The 14,631-nt window shown below is 53.7% G+C and overlaps 1 protein-coding gene across 2 annotated transcripts in view; it reads left to right on the forward strand.

Annotated features, from left to right (window-relative positions):
* ELF4 (E74 like ETS transcription factor 4) overlaps positions 1-14,631 on the forward strand; it is a 40,758-nt gene that overhangs the window by 10,862 nt on the left and 15,265 nt on the right. The gene's annotated exons all lie outside the window — the stretch shown is intronic.

Below are 14,631 nucleotides of genomic sequence, written 5' to 3' on the forward strand. Positions count from 1 at the left end.
TGCGGGCTTTCTTTTTAGTTGCAGTGAGTGGAGGCTACTCTTCGTTGTGGTGCACGGGCTCCTCATTGCCGTGGCTTCTCTTGTTGTGGAGCACGGGCTCTAGGCACGTGGGCTTCAGTAGTTGCAGCACATGGGCTCAATAGTTGTGGCTCACTGGCTCTAAAGCGCAGGCTCAGTAGTTGTGGTACATGGACTTAGTTGCTCCGTGGCATGTGGGATCTTCCTGGAGCAGGGCTCGAACCCATGTCCCCTGCATTGGCAGGCGGATTCTCAACCACTGCGCCACCTAGGAAGCCCTAGCATCATGAATTCTTTCCCGAGGGTCCAGTGATCACACCAGCACCTAATATTCACGGGGTAGAAACACTGTGGTTTTGTACAAGGGGAGAATGCTTTGATGATGACCCGATTGATCATCAACCACCTTCTTGATGCTGTTTGGAATAAATGACTCTAGCTGGTATGTGTTTCCCTTAATAGAGGCCTGGAACAAGAGAAGACAAGTAATGTTTGAGCCTGGAGACCTTTGCCCCCTAATTCTATCCCTACCCCCCCACACCCGCCAGACTATAGCCCTCAGATCTATCAGGACTCGAGATCTCTTTTCTAGAGATCTCCACTTTGGCTGAGAATTTACACAGACTCAGTTCATGAATGCCCAGTCCTGTGTTAGAGTCAGGAGAAGATTAAATAGACCTTGATCCCATGTATTTTATGGCCTGTTCGGGAAATAAGACATACACATGAAATAATTAAAGAGCAATTCAAGATCACATGGGATTAAGAGATCTTGTGGTCAAATTTAAGGGCTGTGGGAGTTTAGAAGGGGGCTTCATGGGTGTGGACTCTCGTTATCAGGGCACAACCAGCTCCGTGGATTTGGGGAACGTGGCTGGGACCCTGCTGGATGGGTACTGTTTGATTAACCAAAACAGAGCAGCAAGGGCCTGGCAGGCCTGAGAAACTCTGTGAATGAGCCTGGAATGTTTCCTCAGGGGACCATGAGGAGACCACTGGGCTTGAAGCCCAGGCTTGAGTTGGGAAATCATGGGAAACAAGGCTGAGTAGGTAGGGTGGGGTCAGACTCTGAAAGACCTTTGGAAACCAAGCAGATGAGTTTGGACTGTAAAGCTCTGCCGAGTACGGCTGGTGTGGCCACGGCCATAGATGTAAATGTGTGCCCTGGAGTAGGAGCTGGCGCCAGCTCAGAGGCTGGGGGAGGAGCTAGGCAGAGGCAAGGCCATGACTGGAACTTACTCTTCCTCATGCCCAGTCAAGTGGGCTTTCTGCTGCACCAGGCCTGGTTAGCTTTTCAAAGACTTTCACATCCCCTCTACGCAGCTTCCCAACAGAGACCACAGGCAAGGGGAGTAGATGGGGAAGACCAGCTCGCTCCAGGGCTAATGGTGTGATGGGAGGCAGAATCAGCAAGAAACACTCCCTCGCTCACCTGCCCCCCTATTAACCCCGGAGCCACTCCTTAGGTTAAAGCAGGGTAGCTCCAGATGGCCTTTTTAAATGAAAATGTTTTGAGGAGAGAGGTGACACATTAACCCAGTATCACCCATTAACACGTTAACACTAAATGCTTTATGATTTTTCTGAGTGGTGGGAAGTTGTTCCTGGGGAGGTGGGGTGGGCTGCGGAGCCCTGACTGCTACTGGGGTCAGTAAGCTTGTGAGAAGTTCTGAGTAGCATGAAATCTTTGGTGGAGGGAGGCGGGGGAAGCCCGAGGCTGTGAGAGCCATGTGACATGGCATGCCTGTGGTTACATAGCCCATTAATGGCAAAATTGCCTGAGCAGAGTTTTTCCAAACTTTCCCACCCAAGTGCCCCAAACTATTGAATTGTATCTTAGAGACTAGAAAGACAGAGTTTCATAAAATTTCTTTGAAGTATAGCATTTTATCTTTAGTGTGAATGCCGCGATCTACTGCCTGAACAGATTTTAACTGCTTTCTCAGTGAACAAAATGGAAGTCCCTGGAAGATGAGCCAGGTTTGGACCGTGACTTTGATTCCTGCTCTGGGGATTGGTCAGCTTTAGCAAGCAGGCCCTGACCCTGTGGGACCTGCCTGGGGACAGGTCAGAACTTGAACTTTCAAGGTTTTATCCCTAAGTGCTGGAAAGGAAATCCGTCGCCTCCTGCATGTTCATTTGCCCACTGTCCCCATCCCTGTCCCCCTCCTTGCTTCAAACTCATTTGATGGAAAAATCTAAGCTATTGCGCTCTGAGGGGAAGCCATCAGAGACAGCGTGGGAGCCAGGAGGCTCTGAAGTCTGGGCTCTGAAGGCTGTGCCCACGGATTCCCCAGCCTTCCCTCCTCCACCACACTCAGTCTGCAGCCCCGCTCATCTCTGGGTGGGTGAGAACAGAAGAGCAATCGAGGCTCTCCAGGCCAAAGTGAGCCTCCCCAGCAGCCCGAGCGCCTCATTTCTGTCCACATAGCCTGCAGATAGAGACAGTGACAATACAGAAAAAAATGCATGCCCTCCCCCAGCTTGGACAAGGTGCAAGCTATGAATATTCAGGTCTCACTCGGGCAGGCAGCAAGCCTTCATCCACACCCCCTGCCTGCCTGCCTGCCTGCTGGGGTGTAGGGGTGCTTGCCTAGAGTGACGAAACCACAGCAGGTAGGGCCCTGGGCAGGCTGGCTGTGCTGCGAGGGGCGGGGCAGCCGACTGGGTGAGGCCCAGATTCCCCAGGCTGATAAGGCAGCCTGTAAACACCCAGCAAGGGGAGGGGGCAGAGGGCAGGCGACCAGATGGCAGGAGAAGGGGGAAACCGGAGCCCGGGCCTAGCTGCAGGAAGTGGGGCTTGATGTGGAAACATCCTGTCCAGTGGGGACTAGACTGGTGGCCATCAGCAATCACTCCCTCCACCACGGAGGCGAGCTCAGCACGAAGTGGGGCTGCCTGGGCGCCAGGCCAAGAACCTGGTTCCTGACATCTCCAAAGGACGTGATCAATGAGTCTGTATTATGGGTTATTCTACCACCTAGCACTGCTGGTGGGCAGGGGCGGGGTGAGGGGAAGTGAAATCAGGACCCAGCTACCGCCCCCCCACCCCCCGCCCCAGAGAAACTCAGGAGTGGAATCCTCTGAGAGCATCTGACTCTCACAGGAAAATCCTAGTCGTCACTATGCATGAGGAGCATCAGTTGGAACACCTAGTCGTGTCCAGGCCCCCTGCAGCACTCCAAGAAGAGCTGCATATCTGACATGCCAGTCTCTTCCATCCTGCAGTGCTTTATAATTAGGACCGCAGACGGTCAGAGTTGGTGGAGCCTTTTGCAAAGGATCACCAAACTCATCCATTTCACTTAACAGACGGGGCGGCTGGGGCTCAGAGAGGGGCAGGGACTTGGCCTTGCTCACAGAGACCTAAGTGGAAGCCCCAGCTCTAGACCATTTTCTACTCCTACCCTGTTGCTCTAGATCCAGCTGCCAACCCTCATGCATAGGGCTTCTTTGCACACTCACCGAACCTCAGCAGTTATGCTTGTTCAGGGTTATGGGGAGGTTGATGGGAGGAGGGAGCCTCAGAGTCAGAAATTCGAAGACCTGGAGTCTGGCGTGAGCTGTTCTATCAATTTGCGTGTGGCCTTGAGTGAGTCCTTTCTGGGCCACTTTTTTTTTTTATTAATAACAGCTTTATTAGATATAATTCAATACCATACAATTCACCCAATTGAAGTATATAATTCAATGCCTTTTAGTATACTCACAGAGTTGTATATCCTTCACCGCAACCCATTTTAGAATATTTTCATCACCCCATAAAGAAACTCTACACCCATTAGCAGTCACTCCTCATTTCCCCCCAACCTCCGAGCCTCCATTTTTTTGAATTTTTTTATAAATTTATTTATTTATTTTATTTTTATTTATTGGCTGTGTTGGGTCTTTGTTGCTGCACGCGGGCTTTCTCTACTTGTGGAGAGTGGGGGCTACTCTTTGTTGCAGTGTGTAGGCTTCTCATTGCTGTGGCTTCTCTTATTGCAGAGCACAGGCTCTAGGCACATGGGCTTCAGGAGTTGCAGCACGCAGGCTCAGTAGTTGTGGCTCACGGGCTCTAGAGCGCGGGCTCAGTAGTTGTGGCGCACGGGCTTAGTTGGTCCACGGCATGTGGGATCTTTCTGGACCAGGGATCGAACCTGTGTCCCCTGCACTGGCAGGCAGATTCTTAACCCCTGCACCACCTAGGAAGCCCTGAGCCTCAATTTTGAAGAGACATATGCTATAGGAGTATTTTGAGGGGGGAAAAAACCCAGCAATATTGTTTAGGCAGGTGGGCTAACCCAGCTTATCAGGAACTAGATACAAATAGGCCTTACACAGGGAAGAATAGGGTGGGCCCAGCGATAGGCCCCTGGCCACAGACCAGGCACCTATGAGGTGTTCAGCGCTGACTTTACATAAATATTTGAATAAACATGTGAACCAACACCCTGAGATAAGAACCCAGACTTAAATTATGTGTAAGCTGAGAGCAAGTGTATATTTATGGGGCAGGGACCATGTCTAAGCCACTCCAGGTCTGGGGCCAGGAACACTCTGGAAACAGTAGTCTCCTGCGGTACAGGAATAGAATCAGCCTGCTTCATCCACAGAGCTGGAAGCCTCGTGCTTCACAATACCTTTCCTCCACAGCTGGCCACAGGGGCTCCTCTCATCACCATTTTGGTGCATCTATGCCCAGGAAGCTAGGTTTCACCTCCCAAGTGGAGCTTGGAGCGGTCTGGGACACAGGCTTGCGGAGCTTTTGTTGAAGGGCATCATAGGGTCTCGGCGCCTTCAACGTTGGGTGTTGTGAGCAAGCTCTGAGTTAAGAATCTGAGCAGATGGTCGCCAGCACGGGGCAGTGAGAAAAGCACAGACTTTGAGGTCACATAGGCCTGGGTTTGAGTTCTGCCTCCATTCTTGACAGGCAGTGTGACCTTGATCATGTTACCTAATCTTTTCCAAGTCTCACGTCTGCTGTTTGTAAAATGGAACTATTAAAACAGGATTATTACCAAAAGAGGTGTAACTGAAAACAAAGTTCAAAGAGCATAGTAGTTGGAAATAACCCTGGGTTCAAACCCAGGCTCTGCCACTGACTAGCTACTTTGTTTGGGATGTTGTAAGAATAAAAGGAGATAGCCTACGGAAAGTGCCTGGCGCGACACCAACCCCACGGCTCGTACCCAATAAATGTAAATCCGTGCCGTCTTCCCTGTGCTCCACCCTGTCACTGTAATTTTTACTGTTTGGTCCCCTTCCCCAGAAGCAGAGGGAACAGCCTGGAGTGATATCAGAGGGCACAAAAGAAAATCTTGCCCACTTTAAACGAGTACCCCTCTGCCCCTCCTGCAACAGGCCCATGGCTGAGGCCACAGTGGCCATGCCCGCCATCCCGGGCCCAGCATTAGCTCAGATTGGTGCCAACTCTGTAAGCGCTTGCCCTAAGCTGGCACCGTTCTCAAGTGCTTCCACCCCCTCCGCCCAGTCAGATGTGCTTTCCAAACACGTGCCACCAGCTTTGAGTTGGGCTTGTAACCAAACCCTGGCCCTGGGTTTGCGCTGCAGATGTAGGGAGGGGCTGGCAGGAGCCCAGGTGCACATCCAGATGTTGTCTCTGAGGCTCCCTTGGCATCCTCCATACCAGCTGTGAAGCAGCATTTACTCCAACTTGCAGGGTGGAGCAGGCACTCCCTTCAGGGGTGATGGGGCTCTATCGCAGGGGCACTGGGTCTTTTTGGCCCTGGAGGCATGGAGGGAGAGGAGAGAGGGCAAAGCTGGACTGTTCTCTTGACAGGAGGCCTGGCTGGACAGGGCTCTTGACCCAAAGCACAAGAAGATGACCTCTCAGAGGCGAGAGAGGTATCAAGACCATCTTCCCATCCATTTTTGTTGGCCCATCCAGAACCATCACTTCTAGGGGTCCCCTTACCCGTAGCTTCACTCACTGCTACTTGAACCTCATGGAACAATATTAGCACAGGGGGCCGAGGTGGTTGTGTCTATCCACTACGAGGCCCCCATCCCAGGCACCAAGGCTCCTGGAACCATCATCACGTACTTCTAACCTGTCTTCAGGAGGACTGACAACTGGGCAGAGGCGCAGAGCCTCAGGCTGCTACTGCTTCTCTGACCCATTGTCTTGGGAAGGCCGGGCAGAGCAGGTCACCTGCCTGGATCACCCACGGGCACACAGCCCCACTGCTAGGAGCCCCACCTTGCAAAGGCAACTGGGAGATATTTACAAGTAGAAGTCACCACACCAAATCAGCAGCAGCCATGGAATGTGATAGCTTCCTGTTCTATTACCTAGAAAACGCCACTACCCTTGACCCGCATGTAATAGAATACTTTGTTCTCCATTGTTGCCTCTGTCCATCGGCGCTAGAGACAAAATCATGCCAAGTTATGATGTGCCTTTGATTTCAGTGTCACCCACGGCTCTGAATTAACCCCCATGGTTGGCCTGGTTTCCCCAAGTTCTCTTGCTTCAACCCGTCTCTCCATCTGAAGCCACCCAGGGCTGGTCCTCAGCTCAGGTGGACATTGACCTCAGCACTTACAGCCCAGTCTTTTCCCCAGAAGGCTCACTCTGCTCTCCAAGGTGATCGGTAGGCGAGGTGAGGAGCTCACGGCTACTCATCTGCTAACGGGGGAGGTTTTGTGGCGGTAGCCCCACCTCCCTCCCAGGTCCTGGCTCCCCCAGCCCAAGCAGGCTGGTAGAGGAGCTGCTGGGGCGTCCCCTTGTGTAGACAGCTGTCTCCTCAGCCTTCCTGTGAGGGATCCTCCCCACTCACCCAGAGGGCCCCTCCCCTCTCTGCACTCTCTGACCTGTGTGGGGCAGGGGCGGGGCTAGGAGGGCCGGCAGGCCCTGAAGGGGAAACTGCTGAAACCCCTGGGACAGGAAGTGGCAGAGAGGGGCTGCTTCCTCTGGCAGAGCAGGGCTGCGGGGAGGGCTGGCCCTATCTCCTGCTCCACTGCCTGTCTGCTGTGAGCCCTGGGAGGCCTAGGAGAGCTGAGAGCCTTTCTTGCCCTGCCTCCACCCCACCCTGCAAAATGGAGGCTCCTGGACCACAGGGTGTGTGTGTGGGGGGGTGCTTCCTCAGAGGAGGCTATGTTCATTTTGCAGGGAGAGGAAATCAGAGAGAAGGGCAGACAGGTCCGCAGAAGGGAAGAGTCAGGGCAGGCAGGTGAGTATAAGTGAGGGGGCCCACAATGGTAGGGAAGGCTGGGCAGGGGAACCTTCGGTAAGGTCCTGTTCTGAAAGAAAATGATCAGAATGGTGTCTGCGCAAAACTGCGTGAGTTGGAAATGCAGCTGATTGCTGAATCTCTAAACTGTAGGGCCGGAAAGGGCCTGAGGCCATCCAGGCCAAACCCCCTCACTGTGCATCTGAGGAAACTGAGGCTCAGAAAGCAAACGTGACTTGCTCAAGGTCACACCATGGGCAGAACCAGAGCCAGAACTTTCTGATGAAAATTGGGAATTTGTATTTGATGTTCCACCCCTCCCTCCGGGCAGCTCTGAGTCTCTGTGACATTCTTCCACGAAAGGAACTTGATGAATCTATTCACTCTGAAGGGGAGTGAAGCCTTTAGTCCAGGAGTCAGCAAACTTTTCCTGCAAAGGACCACATAGTAAATAGTTTAGGCTTTGCAGCCCGTGTGAACTCTGTCACAACAACTCAACTTATGATGCAAAACCCACCACAGACAATGCATAAACGAATGCGCGTAGCTGCATTCCAATAAAACTTTCTTTGTGGACACTGAAATTTGAACTTCGTATAATTCTCCTGTGGCATGAAATAGTGTTCTTCTTTTGATTTTTTCCCCAATCATTAAAAACATACAAAAAGCCATCTTTCGCTCACTGGCCACACAGAAACAGATGGTGGGCTGGATGTGGTACACGGGCCATAGTTTGCAGACCCCCTACTTTAATCTAAGAAGTCAAGCTAAGGTGTTAAGAAGAGGGAGAGGAGGAGGAGGAGGAAGAGGAGGAAATATATCAGGTGAGGAGGAAGCAGGTAAAGCTTTGAAAAGGAGGTGACATTTGCTTCCGATCTTGAACGGTGTGTGGGAATTGGAGCCGCAGAAATTGGGGAAGGGCATATCAGGCCTAAGAGACAGTGTGAACAAAGGCATGGAGGTGGGGAAGTCATTGCGAAAGTTAAATGTGTTCTGCACATGTGTGGCCTCATTGTTATTTGCCAGCCCTGGGTCTTTAGCTGCTGTCTATTCTCACCAAAGGAAAGGGTTGGCTCTTTTGAGGATGCCAAGAGACAATGAGGAGGGGAGGAGGAAAGGTCACCTGGGAGTCATGGCAACTAGCTGTGTGACCTTGAGCCAGTCACTTCTGCTTCCTCGAGAACTCGGTGTCTGCAGCTAGATGACAGGAAGGATGGATGCCATGATCTTTCAGGTCCCTTTTAACTTTGACATCCTGAGACTGAGTCAAGGAGAAGCTTTCAGCTGTGTGGGGGAGGGGGAGAAAGGAGCCCCTCTAGCTCATGGTGGAGCTCATGGTAACATCAGGGCTGAAGCTGCCCTCCCTGTCTGCCCACCTCCACCTGTAGGTTCTTTCCACCTCATCCTTTCTCCCACCTGCCCCTCTGTGCAGGGGACGATGGACTGCCCGTTGCTTTTCCTTGCCTGGAAAGTGGCCAGTAGGGGAAGGGGGTATGTGGAAGGGGCATCAAGAGCTGAGCAGGTCTCAAACCTGGCCCCACCCCTCCCACCTGGGGGAGCCCCAGATCCCAGTAGGGAGCCTCTGCATTCGTTTCTAGGACACGCGCGGGCAGGGGCCTAGACAAAGAACACTGTCCCTTCAATAAAAGTTATCTGACTTAATATCCTGTCGGTGGCCAGTCACAGATTGCCCCAGCTTCTAAAAAACCCACTAATAAATTTAATTAGTCTCTGGTCAGTGTGTCTGTTTCCCGCCCCACCCCTCATGGAAGCAGGCAGGCCTCCCTGGGCGGGGGCGGGGGTGGAGTGTGTGCCATTGGAAGCATTTTCATTCAGCACATGCAGCTTTCTGCCAGTGTCTGGAATGCCAGCCTTGCCAGGCCAGGCCTGCTCCTCTGGCCACTGAAGGCCTGTCGAGGCCCCTCTTGCCAGGGTGTGTGTGTGTGTGTGTTCAGCAAAACGACTCTCTGGACCCTCTTTTTTCCACCATTAATCCTGGACTTTTCAAGATAATCCCAACTTCAAAATGTCCAAGCTGAACTCATGTTCTTGCCGTATATCCTGCCCCAGTCACTCTGTATCTTTTACAATTCTCACAGCAAGAACAGGCTGCAATCTTGGGGTCTCTACAGCTACCGTACGACCCTGTACTCTGTCATTGTATTCCGCCAGGGTGGTCCTGGGAGTCACCTCCTTAGTTCCAGCTGCCCACCTGGTCCCCTTCTATCTTCTCCACTCCTGCACTCAGACCAAACTGATCTTCCTTGAGAACTGCTTTCTTTATGCCACTCCCGTGCTCAAGAATCAACAGTAACTCCCAGTTGCTTTCCATATCAAGTTCAAATTCCACGACCTGGTGGATCAAGGCCTATGCACTTATCCCCCTGATTTCCCTCCCCCTCCCCAGCCAGTCCCACCCCCTCCCCATAGTCAAACTGGTTTCCGCTCTCTACCATGTTTGAGAATTGTTGGTTATGTCCCCTCCTCAGCCTCCATTTCATCCTACCACCTCCATTTCCCTTTCTTCCTGTCCATCTAGGTAAAGATATCCTGAATGCTTAAATGCATGACCTCAGCCCCAAAGACACAAATCCGACCAGGAAATCTAAAAACACACTTAGGATGTAACAGAGAGCTACACCTACATTGACTCACTGGCCTTCCACGACAACTTGAGCTAGGGAGGATGTCCCTGTTTCACAGAGGAAGAAGGTGACCTGCCTAAGCCCCACGGCAAAGCTGGGTCTTCTCGCTGGGAAGCCCACGTCCTTACAGTCTGCAAGGACTTCTGGGGTCTTCTCCTAGGCTGTGGCTGGCAGCCCGCCCCACTGGGGTTCAGTAGCTGCCCTGGATCTGGCTTTGCCCGCTTTCCCGCAGCGTGTTTTCCCCATCACTGACTTGCTCTTGGCTTCCCAGGAGCGCTTAGCGCCCCTCTGCCTCCTCCTGGTCCCTGGAGCTCTGGAGATGAGGGTGTGGTGGCTGCAGGCACCTCCAGGGGGCGCTCTTTTGGCTTTCTCAGGCCAGGCCCCTGGGAGTCAGGGCAGCTGGGGAAATAGGTTCCCTTTGTCATAACCCTCCCCCCACCCCTCCTCCCCTACTGGGGCTTCTGTAGTGCTCTTCTTGCCACATAGCCACAACCCAGAGGGCTGGGGCGGGGTGGAGGTGGTGAGGACAGGGGACTGGGAGCACTCTTCCAACCACAGCAGCCTGTCCCTCCCTACAGGGCCCCCAACCCAGGAGAGGAACCAGCCCCTTCCAAGCCGACAACTGGAAGCCTGCAGCCCATGCTGTCTATGTTCTAGAGCCATGGGGGTCTTCCAGGGGGCTTTACAGGGTCCCCAGCCACCCTTGCTCTCTGGGAGCTCACCAGGAACTCACCATCTGAATGAGTGTGTTTTAATTTTCAAAGCACTTTCCCACCACCGTCTTCATTCACCCGAGACTCCCTGGCGAGCATCTGCTAGGCTTGGATTCCCCTCAGCCCTCACCCACTTTAAGGATGACAGAAACCACAGCCCAGAAAGATGGCTGAGTTTTCTGGGGTCACACCTCTTGTTGGGATGCAGCCAGGAGAGGGCTGATGTGTCTCCTGAAGAAAGAGGAGCAGACATCTCTGTGCCTGCAGCCTGCAGCCCTAACCGCCCATCCACTGGGCCAGCTCCAGGCCTGGGAAGGTAGGGGCAGGCCAGGAGCTGAGAAGGGAAAGGGGAGTTGGGAGAAGAGCTCTGGGCCTGCCTCCCCATCAGAGCTGTGACAAACCCTACATGGGAATCAGGCAGTGACCAAGGGCCAAGGAAGGAAACTGGGTTTCTTGTAAATAAGCACAGAGAAACCCCAACCAACAGAGCTTGCAAAACCTTTATTTTTTTCCCTCCCTCTTCCTGATTTCATCTCTAATGGAGGGGGTGGTAAGAAGGCAGGAATAGAGGAGAAGCAGCTGACAAAATAGCTGTGGCCAGGGCCCCTTCACAGGGCATTTGTTCAAGGAGCGGGGGTTAGCTGGCCGCTTGGAGTCCAGCCCTAGCTGGACCAAGGTTGTGCAGGAGTCCCACACTTGGCTTACTTCTGCTCCATCCATGGCTACAGGCTGGACCCCTGAGTCTGGCCCTCTGTCTCTTAAATACACGCCACTGGTCACGTGGTGCAGTGTGCAAATGTGCTGCTTGATGACTATTAGTCGGAGGAGGGGCTGTTTTTAAGTAGAGGGTACAGCTGTTCCTGGGGTAGTTTCCATTTTGTTTGTGGTTGTGGGGGAGGGGTGTTGAGGGAGTGGGAAATGGCATGAAGGAAATTGTCACTTCCTTTCCAGAGAATTCCAGAAAGGTTTCAGGGAGGATGGGGTATTTCAGGAGTGAGAGCTGCCTGCAAGAGGATGAGGAACTGGAGAACTCTGCTTTGTGGGCCCTGCTGACCATCTGGCCCCCGTGTTTGCTGGCATGTGTGAAAATGCCACGGGTGTTATTAGTGATTCTGTGAGAGCCATTGGCTCAGCTGAACGGGTGTAGATTTAAACTCGCTCCACGCAGACTGTGGACGTGGCTTTCACATAGGGGCTGTTTCCTATAGAGGAGGCCCAGATGGCTGGGTGCTGGACACCGCTTGACGTGTTCCAGTGACAGCCCCAGAAAGGGTCTGTGTGTCTGAAGGGGGCCCAGCTGTGATGACGCAGGAACAGCCCAAACCACTTCTATTTGCTATTTTGGTTTTGAAATGCAGTCACAACCACAGAGAACCAGAGGTGTGCATTTGCAGGCCGGGGGCGTGGGCGCCCTCGCTTGCTTGCTCCCTGCTGTGGTGCGCGCGCGCGCGCGCACACACACACACACACACACACACACACAAGCTCACACACACACACACACACACACACACACAAGCTCACACACAGTGCCCGAGGCCATATGCTCTCACAGAGGCTTTTCTTTCAGCCCAAGTAGGACAGGACCTGGGAGCCAGGGATTCTGCAGTGGCCTCAAAGGGAGTGGAGCTCTTGCCACCCTGGGAGTGGACTTTGACTGGAGCCAGCAGTGAGCTTTGCAATGATGGGGTGGGGTGGGGGGAATTCAGCACTGGTTACTAAGGGTTACCAGGTGCCTGGTTCCCTGAGCCAGAGTGTCCTTGTGGACCTCCCTAGCCCCCCACTCACCCACAGTGCAGCGTCCAGGGCTCTAGGCCGCTCCATGTGTGTCCCAGGCCATCTGTAAGGACGCCAGGGAGGGGAGCCCCTGTGCGGGCCTCTCCGGCCTCCAGCAGGGTGGAGCGGGCCTTCTGTGCTGGTGGCTTCTTTGGTTTCAGGTTCCTGGGAGAGGGAGGTTATTTTGAGGGACTTGGGGGAGAGTGAGTGAACATGCAAATAAGCCTCTCCCCACCTCTCACTTTCAAATCCTCAAACATCTGAAGGGGGAAGGGTGAAACCTTCTGGACTGGAAGGTTCCATGGGGGCGAAGGAAGAGTTTTCTTAGCCTTGGCCAAGACAGTAGGACAACCCCCCCCCCGCCCCCCCACCCCCGACCTCTTCATCTTAGCTTCAGGCTCAAACTCACGCAGAATGAGAAACCAGTATCAGCCTTGGGTGCTGGGTGCAGCCTCACAATAGTCACAATTCTGGGCCGTCGGGACCTGCAGCAACCGAGTCCTGAATTTGGATACTTAGACACGCTGATACTTAAAGAAGGCAATTGGATGCGTCTCTTTCTTGTATTTCAAACCTCTCCTCTGCGTTGATGGCCAAGGGTTCCATCCAATGCAGTGCAGGGCTGCCTTCCCTCTCCCACCACCCACTTGTAGAGCGGACCTGGGCGGGGGGACTCACCCCAAGGACCCATGGGCCACAGACACATTCGGCTACTGGCATTCTTTTCCTGGGACGCAAGAGGACTTTGAATTTTCCAGGGGGAGGGGGGTGCTGGGCGGCGGTGGCAGCCCTCTCCCAGCAGAACCCTGGGCCCTGCCCCAGCCCACTCCACCACAGCCAGCCTCTGCCAGCCAGCATCAGCTTGGGTGTGCAGCCGGTATTAGCTCGGGCTTGTCATTCTCATGAAGGCAGGCCTGGAGGAGGAGGAACCGACGACTGAGCTTGTGGCTCTGCTGGCCTGACCAGGACCAGAGCCCTTTGACACACAGAAGCTCTCACGCACATGTCCCCACACCCTGTACATATGTATATCTACATTGTGTTTGCACACCCACAGGAACTCCCTCCCAAACTCCCACTCCTCATTGTAAATTACAATGCAAAAATATACAGATGTAACACACACAGCGTGCACACATTTTTCTCTCTCTCCTGTAAGCTAGAGCCCATGACACCCACCCCACAGCCGGTATACACATGCATATACTTATTGCCCAGAAAACACACCTCACTGGTACTACCTGATCAGTACCATTCATTCATTCATGCGTTCGTTCCACAAACATACATTGAGTGTCTGCTACATGCCAAGCACAGTGCAAGATGCTAAAGTTTCATCAATGACCAACACAGTCGTCCAAGCCCTCAGTGAAGCCAGGTTCTGACGGGGGAGGTGAGGCAAGTGCACAGAACTGGGAAGAGAAGCAAAACTAGAGGGAAGAGCCATGGCGGAATGACCTTGGAAGGGAGGGGGCAGACACAGGAGTTTCATGTTTAGACAAAGTGGGATTAGGTGAAAGTGATCGCCTTTCATTTGATTAGTATGAGAATGCTTCCTGGGGGCAGACAGCCGGCCTGTGGGAGGGCGGGAGCTGCGGAATGCGGGCCTTGGGGCGCTCTGGCTGGGGGAGACAGACCTTCCAAGCATAAATGGCCCTGGGAGGCTTCTCTGGGAGGCCACAGGCACCCGGGTCACGTGCAGGTGGGGGTGGGGTGGGGCGGGGGTGGTGGAAAGCCGTCCTAGCAGGGCTCAGCCTCTCATTCACCCAAAGGGAAACTCAGACCTGCCAGGTTGAGTTGAGCGACTTAAAGTTTTTCGTTGGGGGTGGGTGGAAAGGTGTGGGGGTGAGGGTGGGGGTGGGGAGAGGGCGGGGCCAGCCCTGTGGGCTAACGGAAAGGAAGTGGGAGAGGCCTGAGTTTCTCCTGTGGGGGAGAGCGGTCATCAGGGAGGTCACCCGTGGTCCCCCTCCCTTTCCTCCCTTTTGCCCCTCTCTGAAGTTCCTCATTTCTTTCCTGGCCAGGAGAAGGTTTTGCCACCCTGGCACAGCCAAAAGAGTGTCGAGGAGGTAGGGGTCAAGCGTTGTCGCTTCTCCTATGATGCGTGGAGCCAGTTCTTCAGGCGCTCATGGTTGAACCAGGCTGTTGGTAGACCCGCCACACCTACACACACGCGGATACCACGCAAAGCAGAACCCTCGGGGCCAAAGCCGTGGTACCTGGAGGTGGAGAAGCCTGAGTGTTGGGCTGGAGATGCTGAGCGCAGCGGAGGGAGGGGCGTGGGAGGGGAGCTAGGGCTTTAGGAGG

Source organism: Hippopotamus amphibius, chromosome X (assembly GCF_030028045.1).
Source record: "Hippopotamus amphibius kiboko isolate mHipAmp2 chromosome X, mHipAmp2.hap2, whole genome shotgun sequence".
NCBI lineage: Eukaryota > Metazoa > Chordata > Mammalia > Artiodactyla > Hippopotamidae > Hippopotamus > Hippopotamus amphibius.